Source organism: Capricornis sumatraensis, chromosome 20, assembly GCF_032405125.1.
Source record: "Capricornis sumatraensis isolate serow.1 chromosome 20, serow.2, whole genome shotgun sequence".
Classification (NCBI taxonomy): Eukaryota; Metazoa; Chordata; class Mammalia; order Artiodactyla; family Bovidae; genus Capricornis; species Capricornis sumatraensis.
The window spans coordinates 62,576,733-62,596,554 of NC_091088.1; the positions used below are offsets into that span (position 1 = coordinate 62,576,733).

Below are 19,822 nucleotides of genomic sequence, written 5' to 3' on the forward strand. Positions count from 1 at the left end.
GCCTGGCGGGCTACAGCCCCTGGGCTCACAAAGACTCAGGCACCACTGAGCACATATGAACATTTACCTACACCAAAGTGTCATATTGTAAAATTGCTACTTTCTGTAGCATTTTTGAATGGGCTTTTTTCACTTCATAAAATGCATGCCACGATTGTCCATGTATTTTATGCCTTGAATCCTAAATCCTCTGCAGAGTGGTGTTGCAATCATTGGGACCGCCTGGGGGATGAAGGGTAAGGGGGAAGAAGTAAGGAGACACAAGCCTTAGGGCTTCCCAGGTGGCGCTAGTGGTAAAGAATCCATCTGTCAATGCAGGAGACGGAGGAGCGGGTTCAATCCCTGGGTCGGGAAGATCCCCGGGAGGCATTCTTATTGCCAACCCAGAAACCAGACTTGCCCTAAGGCTCTGGTTGCCCAGGTAACCAGAGCGGGCATGAAGACATGCTGCCACCTTGTGGTCATTCCCTGTAACAAGCACTTGAAAACCGGGGCTATTGGGCTCGGCTCTAAATGACACCAGCGGAGGGGCCGCCGCGCCCATCCCGACAGCTGGAGGCGTCTGGGGTGGGGACGAAGGCGGCGGCGGCGGCGGGCGCGGGCGCGGGCGCGGGCGCGGGAGTGGAGCAGCCGCCGCGGGACCGACCGGACCGAGCTTCGCCGGCGCACCTGCCCGCAGCGCCCGCGGAGCGGCCGGAGCACAACCACCTCCCGGAGCGGCGGCTGAGGCGGCGGGGAGCGGGCGCGGCAGGCGGGACTCGGCGTCGAGCCTTTTCTCTGTTGCAGACAGTTTTACATGTTTGGGAGAACAGACCAGCAGCACTTCTGAATTAAGATCTCAGATTCTTTGAGGTGGCTTTGAAGAGCACTAAGATTAGAAGATGAGTGAACTTGACCAGTTACGGCAGGAGGCCGAACAGCTTAAAGGCCAAATTAGAGATGCTCGGAAGGCGTGTGCAGACGCGACTCTCTCTCAGATCGCAAACACTGACCCTGTGGGAAGAATCCAGACGCGCACCAGGAGGACGCCGAGGGGACACTTGGCCAGGATCTGTGCCATGCACTCGGGCACCGACTCCAGGCTTCTGGTCAGCGCCTCGCAGGATGGTAAACTTCTTACCTGGGACAGCTACACCACAAACAAGGTCCATGCCATCCCTCTGCGCTCCTCGCGGGTCGTGACGTGCGCTTAGGCCCCTTCTGGGAACTACGCGGCCTGCGGAGGCCTGGATAACATCTGCTCCATTTACAGTCTGAAAACTCGTGAAGGGAATGTACGTGTGAATCGTGAGCTGGCTGGACACACAGGTTACCTGTCGTGCTGCCGTTTTCTGGATGGCAATCAGATCGTTACCGGCTCTGGAGACACCACCTGTGCCCTGTGGGACATCGAGACTGGCCAGCAGACGACCACATTCACCGGACACACCGGGGACGTCGTGAGCCTTTCACTCGCTCCGGACACCAGACTGTCTCTGGTGCTTGTGACGCTTCAGCCAAACTCTGGGACGTGCGAGAAGGGGTGTGCCGGCAAACCTTCACCGGCCACGAGCCCGATATCAACGCCATCTGTTTCTTCCCGAACCGCAACCCATTTGCCACTGGCTCAGACGGCGCCACCTGCCGGCTGTTCGACCTCCGTGCGGACCAGGAGCTCAGGACCTACTCCCACGACAGCATCATCTGCGGGATCACCTCCGTCTCCTTCTCCAAGAGTGGGCGCCTCCTTCTCGCAGGGTACGACGACTTCAACTGCAACGTCTGGGACGCCCTCAAAGCCGACGGGGCAGGGGTCTTGGCCGGGCATGACAACCGCGTGAGCTGCCTGGGGGTAACTGATGACGGGATGGCCGTGGCGACGAGGTCCTGGGACAGCTTCCTCAAAATCTGGAACTAACCCTGACAGCAGGTGGACGCCACAGTGACTGGAAGACCGTTCCAGCCTTGGACGGTTGCAGATAGCATTTCCCATCTACCCCTACTAACGCGGACGCCCTGCACCCCTCAGAACTTCAAAAGCGCAAGACCTTCCCCTCACTTATTGCTGAAACCAAGAGCACAATTCCCACTGAGAGAAGAATCTCTGTGCTGTAGTTAAAACGAATCGTGCATTCCTTCTGGGACCATTGTCTTTGTTTTCCTTTTTTGTTTGTTTTGAATGAATTTAAAAGGCAATACTATAATAAAAATGTTAATAAGAAGGTAAAAAAATAAATTAATTAAAAAAAAATGACACCAGCCCTAAAGAAATCTTCCGGGGTAAATCACATGAAGAGAATTCAAAACAGGGCTGACTTTCAAGAAGCCACTTTCTCCCCCATAGAAGGTAAAAAGCCCGTGGAAAGATACTCATCATCAGTAAGTAGTAAAGAAATGCAAATTAAAACTACCATGAGCCATCTTCTCACACAGCTCAGAATGGCCATCCTCAAAAGATCTTCGAAGCTTAAGTGCTGCCGAAGGCGAGGGGAACAGGGAACCCTCTTACGCCGTGGGCAGGGTTGTAAATGGGTGGGTGCAGCCACGAAGGAAAATATCTGGAGGCTCCTGGAAACACGAAATAGAGAGTTACCACGTTTTCCAGCAATACCACTCCTTGCTTTGATCTGGAAAAAATCCTAATTCCAAAGAATATGTACATTTCTATTTTCAGGGCAGCAATAGCCAAGTCAGAGCATTAACCAAAATATCCATCGACAGAAAAATGAAGACTAACTGGCCCATCTGTACAGTGGAATACACTCAGAAAAAAAAAAAAAAAAACTACCATGAGCAGCAGCATGGATGTACTGAGAGATTATCACTGAGGTATGAGACCAAAGGCAAACATCCTAAAATAGTACTGAAAGGTGGAAGCCAGAAATTCATGCAAATGAAATAATTTGCAAATAGAAACAGACTCAGAGTTAAAAAACCAGCTCATGATTATTTTTTAAAACGTTGCAGGAGGGATACACTAAGAGGGATTAAAATGCTCTCATCACTACATATCAAACAGGTCATCTAAAAGGACCAACTGAACAGCACAGCAAGTTGAAGGAAACACACTGTGATAACCTTCACGGGAAAAGATCCCCCAAAAGAACAGCGGTGCATCTATTTATGACTGAATCAGGTTCCTGTACACCTAAAACAAACAGAGTCGGAAATCAACTCTATTAGAAAAAAAATAAATTACCCAAAAAAGTGGAGGATGAAAAATGCTGCCGATTTTGGTAACAACTGCGAAACCTGTGCTGACCAAAATACGCCTGTTCTCAACAAATGTCCTGGGATAGGTCCTGGAAAAAGAATTCAAAACAGGGCAGATGGTCAAGAGGCCAACGTAACTTGTTAATGGCCAGGACAGAGGACAGGGAGGAGGGTCCTTAAGCAAAAAGACAATGAAATTACAACACTCCTTACCCATTTAAAGAAAACCTCCAAATTAGTTAAAGAACTAAATGGAAAGACAATTACTCCTTACCATTAGAGGAAAGCATAGGAAAAACAGGCTTTGACATAAATCACAGCAAATTCCCTCTGGATCCACCTCTTAGAATAATGAAAAATAAGAAAAACTCAGCAAGGGACCTCATTAACCTTAAAAGCACTTACACAGCAAGGGAAACCATAACGAAAGAAAATGACAACTCTCAGAGTGGAAAAAAAGTTTGCAAGCAAATATATCAACAACTAATTCATCTGCAAAACAAGCAAACGGCGCATGCAGCTCAAAACACAAAACAAAACAAAAAACAAACACACACACACACACACACACACACACACACACACACAACAGAAATGGGCCAAAGATCTAAATGGATATTTTTTCAAAGAATGTATCCAGATCGCTATAGTTCAGTTCAGTTCATTTCAGTTCAGTCGCTCAGTCGTGTCCGACTCTGTGTGACCCCATAGATGGCAGCACACCAGGCTCCGCCGTCCCTGGGATTCTCCAGGCAACAATGGAGTGGGTTGCCATTTCCTTTTCCAATGCATTAAAGTGAAAAGTCAAAGTGAAGTCGCTTAGTCGTCTCCAACTCTTAGCGACCCCATGGACTGTAGCCCACCAGGCTCCTCTGTCCATGGGATTTTCCAGGCCATAAAGCTCATGAAACAATGATTCGCATCACTGTTAGAGAAATGCCCATCAAAACTGCAACGTGGTATCAACGCACACCCCTCAGAACCGCCATCTTCCAAAAGCTCTACGAAGTTTAAATGATGAGGAAGGCGAGGCAAACAAGAAGTCTTCCTACACTGTGGGCGGGGATGTAAATGGGCGGGGGCGGCAATGAAAGAAAGCAGTGTGAAGACTGCTGAAACACATTAAACAGAGTTACCGCATGATCGGGCAAGCCCACCCATTGCCTTAGGTCTGGAGAAAACCTAATTTAAAATGATGCTTGCAACCCTATTTTCAAGGCAGCAATATTGACAATATTTATTAGAGAGCCTCCCCAGTGGCTGAGCTGGTAAAGAATCCGCCTGCAATTCGAGACCTGGGTTCCATCCCTAGATTGGGAAGATCCCCTGGAGGTGGGCGTGGGAACCCACTGCGGTATTTCTGCCTGGAGAATCCCCAAGAATAGCAGAGCCTGGCGCGTTACAGTCCATGGGGTCGCAGAGAGTCAGACACGACTGAGCGACTAAGCCCAGCACAATAAAGAGCATCAGTCGAAATGTCCATCGATAGAGAAATAAAGTCACTGACCCATCTACACACGGGAATCACTCAGCTGTCAGAAAGAGCGAAAAAAAATCATTGTCAGCAGCGTGGATGGACCGAGGTTTATCACAGTGAGTGAAGTCAGGCAGGCAGGGAAAGAAACATATCACGGGTGGGATCTGTAAACTCATACGAATGAAGGAATTCATAAAGACAGACTCTCAGACTTAGAAAACCAACTTATGACTATTAAAAAAAAAAGGTACAGGGAGGGAGACATTAAGAGGTTTGGATTAACATATACTTATAACGTATTATCAGGTAGATAATCCAAAAGGACCTCCTGAATAACACAGAGAAGTCTACCGAACACACTGAAAGACCGACCTAGGACAAACCAGAAAAAGAATAGATACAGTTCTCTATATAACTGAATCAAGTTCCTGTAAACCTGAAACAAGCACAACAGCGGAAATCCACTCTACTCCAAGAGAAAATAAATATTAGTTTAGCCCACAAAACAAAACAGCGGAGCGTGATGTGCTGCCCCCATGTGGCCGCTTTTGGTAACAACAGTGGGAAAACTGCAGACCGGCACTTCACAGGCACCAGGACCGAGGGCTGTAGGAAGACGCACCCGTCCTCAGCCGAGGCCCTCGGTGGGCTGGGGGAAGATTCAGAACAGGGCCAGTGACCACACGGCCCACCCCAAAAGATCAGCTTTGCTCACATTGTTTTTAAAAATATCACATGAAAAGCTTTCAGCATTGTGAAATGTTACAGAAATGTAACTCAAAAAAGTACAAGGAGGTATCAGCTCATAAAGGTCAGAACAGCCTTTGTCAAAAAGCCTTAAAAACGATAAAGGCTGGAGAGGTTGTGGAGAAAAGGGGGCCCTCCTACACTGATGCTGGGGCTGTAAGTTGCTAACAGCCACGACAGAGGACGGAGTGGAGGTTCCTTCAACTTGTGAGCAGCGAAAGAATTTACATCTCTCCCTAACCGCTTACAGACGAAGGAATTTCAAATCGATTAAAGAGTTTTATGTAGGCATGATTCCTCTAAATCTCTTGAGGAAAATATATGCACAACACACTGACATAAATCACAGCAAGTTCTTTTGGGGTCTGTTAGGTAGATAGAAAAGGGAAAAGGAGTCCAAAATGGCGGTGGCTACAAGACAAGGAAGGGAAAAGCCTGCGAAAATGAAACAAAAGAAGGTCCGAGGACCGGAGTGAGGACCTCAGGGAAAACAAACAACAGTCCTGGCTGGCCCAGTTTACACAGGACAGGCCCAGGGAGGGAGAAATATATAAACAGAGGGGCCAAAGCCAGCTCGCTCTCTCTCCAGCGCGCTGGGGTGCTCTTCTCCTCCGGTCTTTAGATAAACGTGCCCTCACGCCTTGAAAATGGATTTTCCTGCTATCTTCTAAATAAAATAGAGCTGTAACACTGATTTGTCTAAGAGCTATAACACGGTCCATTTGAGAACTGAGAGCTATAAAACGGTCTATCCAAGACCTGAGAGCTGTGACACACCGAGTGGGTTTTAATGTCCGTCACTCCAAATCTTTGTTGTGACGAGATAAAAAATCGAGGAACATACACTCGCACGACAGATCTATACTCAGAATTATTAAAAATAAAGCTAAACTAAAAAAAAAAGGCACCTCATTAACCTAAAACAGTTTTGCACAGGAAGGGTAACCCTAAAGGAAAGAAAAAGACAACCCTCAGAATAGGAAAATAAATGTTTGCAACCGAACTTAAAAATAAGGAATTGGTCTCCAAAGATGCAAAATGCTCATGCAGCCCAAGATTAAAAAAAAAAAAAAAAAAGAACGCAGCAGGAATACAGGCAAAGATCTAAACGGACATTTTAAAGAAGGCATCCAGATGGCCATAGAGCACATGAAAAGATGCTCAGGACCACACTTACAGAAATGTCAATTGAAACCTCAATGAGGTATCACCTCACACCCCTCATACAGCCCCCCAAAGACCTACAAAGGTTAAATGCTGCGAGAGCCAGGGGAACAGGGAATCCTCCTACACTGTGGGCAGGGAAGGAAATGGGTGGGTGTGGCCACAAGGAAACAGCATGGACATTCCTTACAACACTAAACATAGACTTACTACCTGATCTGGCAAGGCCACCCCTTGCTTTATATCCAGAGAAAAGCATAATTGAAGATGATAGTTGCACCCCTATTTCCAGGGCAGCACTATTGAATCTCCAAGACGGAGCATCAACCAAAGTGTCCATCAATAGAGACATGAAGAGGAACCTGTCCATCACAACACTGGAAAACACTCAGCCATCGGAACAAGTGGAAAAACGTCATTCTCAGGAGCATGGATGGGCTGAGAGTTTACAATACTGAACGAAATCAGTCTGAGAGAGAAAGCAAACTATCACACACATGGGGAATCGATAAATTCCTCAAATGAACCAATTCATAAACAGAAACAGCCTCACAGACTTAGAAACATAAGTTTATGATTATTTCTTTAAAAAGGCTGGGGAAGGGAGACAATAAAAGACAGGGATTAACAGATACACGCTACTTACTGTCAGATCATCCAAATGAACCTACTGAATAGCACAAGAAAGTACAAAACACACTGAAGGAAACTATATGGGAAAATACTCCGGAAAAGAACAGAATAGATATACCTCTATGCATAACTGAATCAAGTTCCTGTCAACCTAAAACAAACACAGCAGGAACAACTCTACTTCAATAGAAAATAAAAATTAACAGCAGTAAATAAATTCACTCAGATGAATAATTGTGCAGCATAAGCAAATGCTGCCGCCTTGTGGCCGCTATTGGTACAACAACGGAAAATCCTGGGCTGAGGGTACTTGCTATTCACGAGGACTGAGGGGCTCTAAGGAAGAAACACCTACCTGAAGAAATGTCCTAGGTGCGTCCGGGAAATTTTTCAAAACAGGGCAAAAGATCACGAGGTAGATCTCTGAAGCCCGTTTTACTCACACTGGTATGAAAAATATCTCATGAGAAGCTTTCAACTTTGTGAAATGTTATCGAACTGTAAATGAAAACTACAATGAGGCATGAGCTCGTACTGGTCAGAATGGACTCTGTCAAAAAGTCTTAGGAAAAATAAAGGCTGGAGAGGTTGTGGAGAAAAGCGAGCCCTCCTACGCTGATGCTGGGAATGTAAGTTGTTAACAGCCACGATAGAGGACGGGGTGGAGGTTCCTTAAACAAGGGAAAAGTTAAAGCATTTACATCTCTGGCTAACCGATTACACACAAACTCCAAATCGAATAAAGAGTTACCTGGAGGGACAATTACTCTAAACCTCTAGAGGAAAATATAGGCAGCGCACACTTTACATAAACCATAGCAAGATTTTTTTTTTTTTTTGGATCTACATTCAGAATATTTCAAAATAAAACTAAACTTTAAAAAGACATCTCATTAATCTGAAAAGCTTTTGCACAGGAAGGGCAACCCTGATGGAAAGAAAAAGACAATCCTCAGAATGGGAAAATAAACATTTGCAACCGAAGTTAGAGACAAGGAATTCATCTCCAAAGACGCAGAGTGCTCACACAGTGAAAGTGAAACTCACGCGGTTGTGTCCGACTCTCTGTGACCCATGGACTGTACAGCCCATGGACTTCTCCAGGCCGGAATACTGGAGTGAGCCGCCTTTCCCTTCTCCAGGGGATCTTCCCAACCCAGGGATCGAACCCAAGTCTCCTGCATTGCAAGCGGATTCTTTACCAGCTGAGCCACCAGGGAAGCCCCCACACCTCATGATCAAGAAAAGAATCAGCCCAGGAGAAAAACTGGCAAAAATCGAAACGGACATTTCTCCAAAGAAGGCACCCAGATGTCCACAAAGCACATGAAAAGATGCTCAAGACCACTCTTACAGAAATGCCAATCAAACTGCAACCAGCTCTCACTGACGCCCTCAGAAGAGCCATCCTCCAAAAGATCTCCAAGGATGAAATGCTGCAGAGGGCAAGGAAAACAGGGACTCCTCCTACCCTGTGGGCGGGGATGGAAACGGGTGGGTGCAGCCACAAGAGAAAGCAGTATGGAGATTCCTTAGAACACTAAACAGACTTACCGCATGGTCCAGCAAGCCCACTCCTGGTCTTAGATCAGTAGAAAATCACAACTGAAAATGATAGCTGCACCCCTATTTTCAGGGCAGCATCATTGACAATATCCAAGACAGAGCATAAACCAAAGTGTCCATCAACAGAGAAATAACGAGGAAATTGTCCATCAAAACGCTGCAGTCCACTCAGCCATCGAAACGAATGAAAGAAAAAGTCATTTTCAGGAGCATGGATGGACCGAGAGATTTATCACACTGAGTGAAGCCAGTCAGAGAGGGAACACAAAGGATGACATACAGGGAGAATCGACAGAGTCCTCAAGTGAACCTATTCATAAACTGAGACAGACTCACAGACAAAACACGAGTTTACATTTTTTTTTAAGGTTGGGGAAGGGGAACAATAAGAGATTGGGGCTTACAGATGCACACTGCTTATTGTCAGAGAGACAACTGAAATGGACCTACTGAATAGCCCAGGGAAGTCTACTGAACACATTCAAAGAACCTATTTCGGAAAAGACCCCAAAAAAGAGGAGAATAGATGTACCTTTATGTATAGCAAAATCAAGTTCCTGTCAACCTAAAACAAACACAACAGAAATCAACTCTACTTCAGTAGAAAATAAAAGTTAACCGTAATAAACACCTAATTGTGCAGCATAAGGAAATGCTGCCGCCTTGTGGCCACTTTTGGAACAGCAATGGAAAGTCCTCTGCGGATGGCACTTCATTTTTATCAGGACTGAGGGGCTCTAAGGAAGAAACTTTGGCCACCTCATGCGAAGAGTTAACTCATTGGAAAAGACTCTGATGCTGGGAGGGATTGGGGGCAAAAGGAGAAGGGGACGACAGAGGATGAGATGGCTGGATGGCATCACTGACTCGATGGACGTGAGCCTGAGTGAACTCCGGGAGTTGATGATGGACAGGGAGGCCTGGCGTGCTGCGATTCCTGGGGTCGCAAAGAGTCGGACACGACTGAGTGACTGAACTGAACTGAACTGAAGGAAGAAACACCTGCCTGAAGAAATGTCCTAGGTGCGTCAGGGGAAAAAGAGTCAAACCAGGGCAAAAGATCACGAGGTCAATCGCCAAACTCAGTTTTACTCACACTGTTCTTAAAAATGGCACACGAAAAGCTTTCAACTTTGTGAAATGTTATAGAAATGTAAATCAAAACTGCAAATCAAAAATGTAAAAGGAGAAAAGGAAAGATATACCTATTTGAATGCAGAGTTCCAAAGAATAGCAAGGAGAGATAAGAAAGCCTTCCTCAGTGATCAGTGCAAAGAAATAGAGGAAAACAATAGAATCGGAAAGACTAGAAATCGTTTCAGGAAAATTAGAGATGCCAGGAGAATATTTCATGCAGAAATGGGCAAAATAAAGGACAGAACTGGTAAGGACCTAACAGAAGCAGAAGATATTAAGAAGAGGTGGAAAGAAAACACAGAAAAACTATCCAAAAAAATCTTAATGACCAAGATAACCACCATGGTGTGATCACTCACCTAGAGCCAGACGTCCTGGAATGTGAAGTCAAGTGGGCCTTAGGAAGCATCACCATGAACAAGCTAGTGGAGGTGATGGAATTCCAGCTGAGCTATTGCAAATCCTAAAAGATAATGCTGTTAAAGTCCTGCACTCAATATGCAGGGAAATTTGGAAAACTCAGCAGTGGCCACAGGACTGGAAAAGGTCAGTTTTCATTCCATCTGAAAGAAAGGCAATGCCAAAGGATGCTCAGACTACTGCACAATTGCACTCATCTCACACACCAGTAAAGTAATGCTCAAAATTCTCCAAGCAAGGCTTTAACAGTATATGAACTGAGAACTTCCAGATGTTCAAGTTGCATTTAGACAAGGCAGAGGAACCAGAGATCAAAAGGAGGGGAACCCTGAAGGAAAAATAAGATAACCCTCAGGATAAAAAAATGTTACAACCAAGGTGAAAATAAGGAATTCATCCCCCAAATATGCAAACAACCCACGCTGTTCAATTAAAAAAGTGGTGGAGGGCAAAGATCTAAATGGATATTTCTCCCCAGAAGACATCCAGGTGGCTATAAAGCCCATGAAAAGGTGCTCATATTGCTAATTATTAAAGAAATTAAAATCAAAACTACAAGACCATCTCACCTCAACCAGCTCAGAGTGGCCTATGTCCTAAGGTTTACTAACAAAATGGCAGAGAGGACGTGGAGACATGGGAAGTCTCGTACAATGATGCTGGCAATGTAAGCTGTTAACAGTCAGGATGGACAGGGAGGAGCTTCGTTAAACAAGGGGAAAGGGAAAGAATTTACGTCTCTCCCTAACTGCTTACAGAAGAAAAAATCCAAATAGCTTGAAGAGTTAAATGGATGGAAGATTAATCCTCTTGAGGAAAGTATAGGCAAACACACTTTGACATGAATCACAACAAGTTCTTTTTGAATCTATGCTTAGAATAATTAAAACTAAAAGAAAACTTTAAAAAGGCACCTCATCACCTAAAAAGCTTTTGCACTGCAAGGGCAACCTAAAGGAAAGAAAAAGACAACCCTCAGAATGGGAAAATAAATGTTTGCAACAGATGTTTAAAAAATGAATTCATCTCCCAACATGGAAACTGCTCACGCAGCTCATGATAAAGCTGCAAAACAAAACAAAACAAAACAAAACAAAACAAAAAACCCCCCTATCAATCCAATAGAAAAACCGCAAAGATCTAAATGGATGTGTCTCAAAGGAAGGCATCAGGATGGCCATAAAACACATGAAAAGATGCTCAGGACCACTTTTAGAGAAATCTAATCAAAACTGTAATGAAGTATCACCTCCTACCTCACAGAATATCTATCTTCCAAAAGGTCTACAAAGGAATCCTCTGCGTCCTACAAAGGTTAATTGCTGCTGAGGGCAAGGGTCACAGAGAACCCTCCTATACTGTGGGTAGGAATGTAATTGAGTCGGTGCAGCCACAAGGAAAAGAGTATGGAAATTCCTTAAAACACTAAATACAGACATACCACTTGAACTGGCAAGCCCACTCCTTGACTTCAGTTCAGTTCAGTCGCTCAGTCATGTCTGACTCTTTGTGACCCCATGGACTGTAGCCCACCAGGCTCCTCCATCCATGGGATTCTCCAGGCAAGAATACTGATTAACTAACTATAAGCAGAAACAGACTCACAGACTTAGAAACCCAACTTATGACTTAAAAAAAAAAAATGTAGTGGCAGGGAGACCTTGAGAGGTTGCGGTGAACAAAAACACACTATTTATTACCATATAGATAATGCCAGTGGACCTACCAAATAGCACAGAGAAGTCGACTGGATACGCAGAATAGATATATCTCTGTGTATAACAAATTCACGTTCTCCTAAACCTAAAACAAACACAACAGAAATCAACTCTACTCCGATAGAAAATAAAAATTAACCAAAAAAGAAAAAAAGAGAAAGAGAGATACCAAGGAAACATTTCATGCAAAGATGGGCACAAGAAAGGACAGAAACAGTTTGGACCTAACAAAAGCAGAAGATAATAAGGAGAGGTGGTGAAAATACACAGACGAACTATACTGAGTTTTCCCTGTGGCTCAGCTGGTAAAGAATCTGCCTGCAATGCAGGAGACCTAGGTTCGAACCCTAGAAAGGTTGGGAAGACCCCCTGGAGAAGGGAAAGGCTACCCACTCCAGTATTCCGGCCTCGAGAATTTGACAGACTGTATAGTCCATGGGGTCACAAAGCATTGGACACGACTATTAAGGAGAGGTGGTGAAAATACACAGATGACCTATACTAAAAAGATCTTATCACACCAGATAATCCTGATGGTGTGACCACTGACCTAGAGCCAGAAATCCTGGAGTGAGAAGTCAAGTGGGTCTTAGGAAGCATCACTATAAACAGAGCTAGTAGAGATGATGGAATTTCAGCTGAGCTATTTTAAATTCCAAAGGATGATGCTATTAAAGTGCTTCATTCAATATGCCAGCAAATTTGCAAAACTCAGTGGCTACAGGTTGGAAAAGGTGAGTTTTCATTCCAATCCCAAAGAAGATCAATGCCAAAGAATGTTCAAACTTCTGCACAATTGAACTCATTTTACATGCCAGCAAGGTAATGCTCAAAATCCTTCAAGCTAGGCTTCAACAGTATGTGAATTGAGAACGTCAAGATGTACAAGCTGGATTTAGAAAAGGCAGATGAATGAGGCAAATTGCCAACATCCGCTGGATCATAGAAAAAGCAAGAGAATTCCAGAAAACATCCACTTCTGCTTCATTGACTATGCTAAAGGCTTTGTGTGGATCACAACAAACTGTGGGAAATTCTTCAAGAGATGGGAATACCAGACCACCTGACCTGCCTCCTGAGAAATCTGTATGCAGGTCAGGAAGCAACAGTTTGAACTGGATATGGAACAATGAACTGGTTCCAAATTGGGAAAGGAGGACATCAAGGCTGTATATTGTCCCCTGCTTATTTAACTTATATGCAGATAACATCATGTAAAATGCCAGATTGGATGAAGCTCAACCTGGAATCAAGATTGCCAGGAGAAATATCAATAATCTCAGATATGCAGATGACACCATCCTGATGGCAGAAAGCAAAGAGGAACTAAAGAGCCTCTTGGTGAAAGTGAAAGAGGAGAGTGAAAAAGCTGGCTTAATACTCAAAATTCAAAAAACTAAGATCATGGCATCCAGTCCCATCTCTTCATGGCAAATAAAAGGGGAACCGATGGTAACAGGGAGAGACTTTATTTCCTTGGGCTCCAAAATCAATGCAGATGGTGAGTGCAGCCATGAAATTAAAAGATGCTTGCTCCTTGGAAGAAAAGCAATGATAAACCTAGACAGGGTGTTAAAAAGCAGACACATTACTTTGCCAACAAAAGTCCATCTAGTCAAACCTATGGTTGTTCCAGTAGTTATTATGGATGTAAGAGATGGACCATAAAGAAGGCTGAGTGCCAAAGAACTGATGCTTTAGAACTGCGGTGCTAGAGAAGACTCTTGAGAGTTCCCTTGGACGCCAAGGAGATCAAACCAGTCCACCCTAAAGGAAATCAGTCCTGAATATTCACTGGGAGGACTAATGCCAAAGCTGAAACTCCAATACTTTGGCCACTTGATGGGAAGAGCCGACTCATTGGAAAAGACCCTGATGCTGGGAAAGATTGAGGACAGGAAGAGAAGGGGTCGACAGAGGATGAGATGCTTTGTTAGCATCATCAACTCAATGGACATGAGTTTGAGCAAGCTCTGGGAGTTGGTGATGGACAGGGAAGCCTGACATGCTACAGTCCATGGGGTCACAAAGAGTCGGACATGACTGAGCGACTGAACAACATTGTGGTCTCGGGAGAGAGGAAGGCATTGTAGAATGTGAAAAGAGTCCAGGACGTGACTTCCCAAAAGACTTTATAGAAAGCACATTTAATGTAGTAGGCAATAGTTAAAACCCAGGTCCTGAAATCTCCATTAGAATAACACTCAGTCAAAAATAAGGGTGGACCTCTGTCTATGAGGAAGGCAGCATGATTTTATACCAGTAAACTGAGAGAGTGACCTATAGTCTAGAGTGAAGGAGGCAGAGAGCTCAAGAAAGAGGAAGGTTAGAATCATGTGAGTCATCAGGAAGCTTTCTGTCTATTCTCACCAACTCCCATTTATTCCTCAAAAGCAGAGATTGTAAACTCTATTGTAGGACACAGAGGATTCCAGAAGGCAAGCTACAAGTGAAGGAACCAATATCCCAAGGCTAGATAAGGGATTCTGGAAGGCAGATGTCCTTAACCGAGAAGGCCAGGTTCCCATAGTTCTCTAACATCACGTCCCTGTACAATTCCCACTGACCGAGGTCCAGGCGCTCCCACTCCTCTTGAAAGGTTGTTGCTGAGCCACAGAAGACACCGGGATTCTTGGCCTATGAAGGAGAAGAATTCCATTCGTGGCCAGAGACGAGGCTTGATCACCCAGAGCTTTTGTGTAATAGAGTTTTATTAAAATATAAAAGAGATAGAGAAAGCTTCTGACATAGACATCAGAAGAGGGCAGAGAGAGTGCCCACTCACTAGCGTTAGCAAAGGAGTTATATACCTTTTAATTAGTTATCCCAATGAAACAAAAGAATGTCTGGAGGTTGTAAAGATCTTACTAGACCCGCTCTCATAATTTACATTTTAAGATAACAGGATTAGCCAGAAGATTTTCAGGAAGGAGGAACTGTCCTCAAGCAGGATACATTGTTGTTGTATAATCCCTAGTACAGAGTTTAAACTGAGTTGTGTAATTGACTAAGACTAAATATATTCTTTGCAGCCAAAGATGGAGAAGCTCTATACTGTCAAAAAAAAACAAGACCAGGAGCTGACTGTGGCTCAGATCATGAACTCCTTAATACCAAATACAGAATCAATTTGAAGAAAGTAGGGAAAACCGCTAGACCATTCAGGTATGACCTAAATCAAATCCCTTATTACAGTGGAAGTGAGAAATAGATTTAAGGGCCTAGATCTGATAGATAGAGTGCCTGATGAACTATGGAATGAGGTTCGTGACATTGTACAGGAGACAGGGATCAAGACCATCCCCATGGAAAAGAAATGCAATATAGCAAAATGGCTGTCTGGGGCAGTCTTACAAATACCTCTGAAAAGAAGAGAGGGGAAAAGCAAAGGACAAAAGGAAAGATATAAGCATCTGAATGCAGAGTTCCAAAGAGTAGCAAGAAGAGATAAGAAAGCCTTCTTCAGCGATCAATGCAAAGAAATAGAGGAAAACAACAGAATGGGAAAGACTAGAGATCTCTTCAAGAAAATCAGAGATACCAAGGGAACATTTCATGCAAAGATGGGCTCAATAAAGGACAGAAATGGTCTGGACCTAACAGAAGCAGAAGATATCAAGAAGAAGTGGCAAGAATACACAGAAGAACTGTACAAAAAAGATTTTCATGACCCAGATAATCATGATGGTGTGATCACTCATCTAGAGCCAGACATCCTGGAATGTGAAGTCAAGTGGGCCATAGAAAGCATCACTATGAACAAAGCTAGTGGAGGCGATGGAATTCCAGTTTAGCTGTTTCAAATGCTGAAAGATGATGCTATGAAAGTGCTGGACTCAATATGCGAGCAAATTTGGAAAACTCAGCAGTGGCCACAGGACTGGAAAAGATCAGTTTTCATTCCAATCCCAAAGAAAGGCAATGCCAAAGAATGATCAAACTACTGCACAATTGCACTTATCTCACATGTTAGTAAAGTAACGCTCAAAATTCTGCAAGCCAGGCTTCAGCACTACGTGAACCGTGAACTTCCTGATGTTCAAGCTGGTTTTAGAAAAGGCAGAGGAACCAGAGATCAAATTGCCAACATCTGCTGAATCATGGAAAAAGCAAGAGAGTTGCAGAAAAACATCCATTTCTGCTTTATTGACTATGCCAAAGCCTTTGACTGTGTGGATCACAATAAACTGTGTAAAATTCTGAAAGAGATGGGAATAGCAGACCACCGGACCTGTCTCTTGAGAAATCCATATGCAGATCAGGAACCAACAGTTAGAACTGGACATGGAACAACAGACTGGTTCCAAATAGGAAAAGGAGTACATCAAGGCTGTATATTGTCACCCTGCTTATTTAAATTCTATGCACAGTACATCAAGCAAAACGCTGGACTAGAAGAAACAAGCTGGAGTCAAGATTGCTGGGAGAAATATCAATAACCTCAGATATGCAGATGACACCACCCTTATGGCAGAAAGTGAAGAGGAGCTAAAAGGCCTCTTGATGAAAGTAAAAGAGGAGAGTGAAAAAGTTGTCTTAAAGCTCAACGTTCAGAAAACAAAGATCATGGCATCTGGTCCCATCACTTCATGGGAAATAGATGGGGAAACAGTGGAAACAGTGTCAGACTTTATTTTTTTGGGCTCCAAAATCACTGCAGATGGTGATTGCAGCCATGAAATTAAAAGACGCTTATTCTTTGGAAGAAAAGTTACAACCAACCTAGATAGTATATTCAAAAGCAGAGACATTACTTTGCCGACTGAGGTCTGTCTAGTCAGGGGTATGGTTTTTCCTGTGGTCATGTATGGATGTGAGAGTTGGACTGTGAAGAAGACGGAGTGCTGAAGAATTGATGCTTTTGAACTGTGGTTTTGGAGAAGACTCTTGAGAGTCCTTTGGACTGCAAGGAAATCCAACCAGTCCATTCCGAAGGAGATCAGCCCTGAGATTTCTTTGGAAGGAATGATGCTAAAGCTGAAACTCCAGTACTTTGGCCACCTCATGAGAAGAGTTGACTGATTGGCAAAGACTCTGATGCTGGGAGGGATTCGGGCAGGAGGAGAAAGGGACAACAGAGGATGAGATGGCTGGATGGCACCAGACTCGATGGACGTCAGTCTGAGTGAACTCCGGGAGTTGGTGATGGAGAGGGAGGCCTGGCGTGCTGCAGTTCATGTGGTCGCAAAGAGTTGGACGCGACTGAGTGACTGAACTGAACTGAACTGAATGAATGTAGACAAAAAGTTTGTCCTTTCCTTCTTCTTGAGAATTCCAGACGCCTCTCTCCTTGGGGACCCTTGGACTTCTTATCAACCTGCCTAGGAATTGACTCTCTCACTCTTGAATGAATTCTATGGCCACATTCCAGAATGTCAGCTGCCCCTGAAATACAACAGACAGATGCCATGTGACTGTGGGAAGACTTCCTAATGTGACCCAAGTTGAAAACAGAAAGTACAGAGAACTAGTTTTTCAATGAGAAGAGAGTCTGTAGGTATAGAATAAGATTCTTTTTTACATAGTAATATGCTCTAGCGCATTTCTAACCTGAAGAAAACAGGAAGACAGATGATCCACAAAGCCACTTGGGTTTCCCTGGTAGCTCAGATGGTAAAGCATCTGTCTGTAATGTGGGTGACCTGGATTCGATGCCAAGGTTGGGAAGATCCCCTGGAGAAGGGAATGGCAACCCACTCTAGTATTCTTGCCTGGGAAATCTTATGGAGAGAGGAACCTGGCAGGCTATAGTCCATGGGGTCACAAAGAATGGGACGTGACTGAGTGACTAGGATTCATTCATTCATCTGGGAGAAAAATTATTAAATGTGATCAACAGAGGCATATTTAGTTTTGAGGGTTTTCCTTGTGTTGCACAGGAACAGTTAATATCAGTCAAAGCAGGAATATTTTTTAAAAGCACATTATGATTCAAGAGTTCTAGGGTGGGCCCACAGTTTTTCACCTTGAACAAGCTTAGTTTTAACTAAATGTCTGGTTGATAAATGGCCATTGTGAATAGCACGGAGGTAAAAGAGCCATGGCAAACAGCCCCGGCATCCAGTTCCATCACTTCATGGCAAATAGATGGGGGAACAATGGAAACAGTGAGAGACTTTGTTGTTTTGGGCTCCAAAGTCACTGCAGATGGTGACTGCAGCCATGAAATTAAAAGATGCTTGCTCCATGGAAGAAACACTATGACCAACTTAGACAGCATAATAAAAAGCAGAGACATTATTTTGCTGACAAAGTTCCATCTAGTCAAAGCTTTTTGGATGTGAGAGCTGGAGTATAGAGAAAACTGAGCACCAAAGGATTGATGGTTTTGAACTGTGGTGTTGGAGAAGACTCTTCAGAGTCCCTTGAACTGCAAGAAGAGCCAACCAGTCCATCCTAAAGGAAATCAGTCCTGAATATTCAATGGAAGGACTGATGCTGAAGCGGAAACTCCAATACTTTGGCCACCTGATGCAAATAACTGACTCACTGGAAAAGAGCCTGATGCTTGGAAAGATTGAAGGCAGGAGAAGGGGATAACAAAGGTTGAGATAGTTGGATGGTGTCAAGGACTCAATGGATACATGGTTGAGTAAGCTCTGGGAGTTGGTGATTGTCAGATGTGCTGCAGTCCATGTGGTCACAAAGAGTTGGACAGAACTGAGCGACTGAACTGAACTGAAAAGAGCCAGGTATGAATTCATAGTTATTATTGAACTTTATGCGCAGTACAGATTTTACAGGTTTAATCAATTAGTAAGCAGAGAAAACAATCCTTTTGATCATTACTGAACTTTACAACTTTCTAACAGTTTTTTACTTTGTAATCTTGAATGAGCCGCATAAATAATTTTAGATTAAAAAATATTGCTGTTCAAAATTGTTTGGAATATTTGATCAAATATTCAGAAAATGTAGAGCTTGGGATTTACTTCAGTGGATCTGAGCTCAATTTTATAAAAAGATTTAAGGCAACACAGAGACCTGACTGAGCGACTGAATTGAACTGAACACAGAGACCACTGTAATGGATGTTTTACCAGTTGAGGTAACTGGCAAAAATATCAAAATCAGAAAAACTGTCATATACTGTTAACATTTTCATGCACACAAACATACATTAGTTGGGAGAAAAATGATTCATGTTTATAAAATTAGGAATAGATTTCTGTGCTTAAATTTTATAATTTATTTGTGGCAATATTCTGTATTTTTTAAGTACACTAGAGTGCAAAAACACATAAAGACAAAAATTAGAGCTCTTGGTTCTGAATCTTTTATTCCTTTGAAAATCTGTCATTTGTGTTGCATTATATTTTAGATTTACCAGTTAAACATACATAAGTAATAACATTCTTGTAAATATTGTAGAAAATACAAAGATGTGATAAGAATTCAGTCTGGAAAATGAGTGCGGAGTATATTACTAACGGAAATGATCAGACCTGGGCTTGAGTGATGAAAACCTCCATGCCCAAAATGGAAGAAACGTATTAAACACAGGTGAGTGTTCATTTTCCTTAGGAAAGGCAACTAAGAAGGCGCAGCTTGCTACATTAATTTCAGCAGCTTATACACATCCCTCACTAAATCTTTCAAAAATCCTTATGAAAGTCAAAAAGCAGGAACATCACAGTTCACAATATCACAATATCACAGAAGCACCTGAACCAGGAAACGTGAGGTGTAGTGGGATAAATGTTGCCAGTGATCTAAATCCTGAAAAATCAGGTTTATACAAAATTCACTTCTTATATAACTTCCATGT

The 19,822-nt window shown here is 43.5% G+C and overlaps 1 pseudogene; it reads left to right on the forward strand.

Moving 5' to 3' along the window:
• The first annotated feature begins 881 nt into the window (after window positions 1-881).
• Window positions 882-1,897, forward strand: LOC138096352 (guanine nucleotide-binding protein G(I)/G(S)/G(T) subunit beta-1 pseudogene; annotated as a pseudogene).
• Window positions 1,898-19,822: the final 17,925 nt, after the last annotated feature.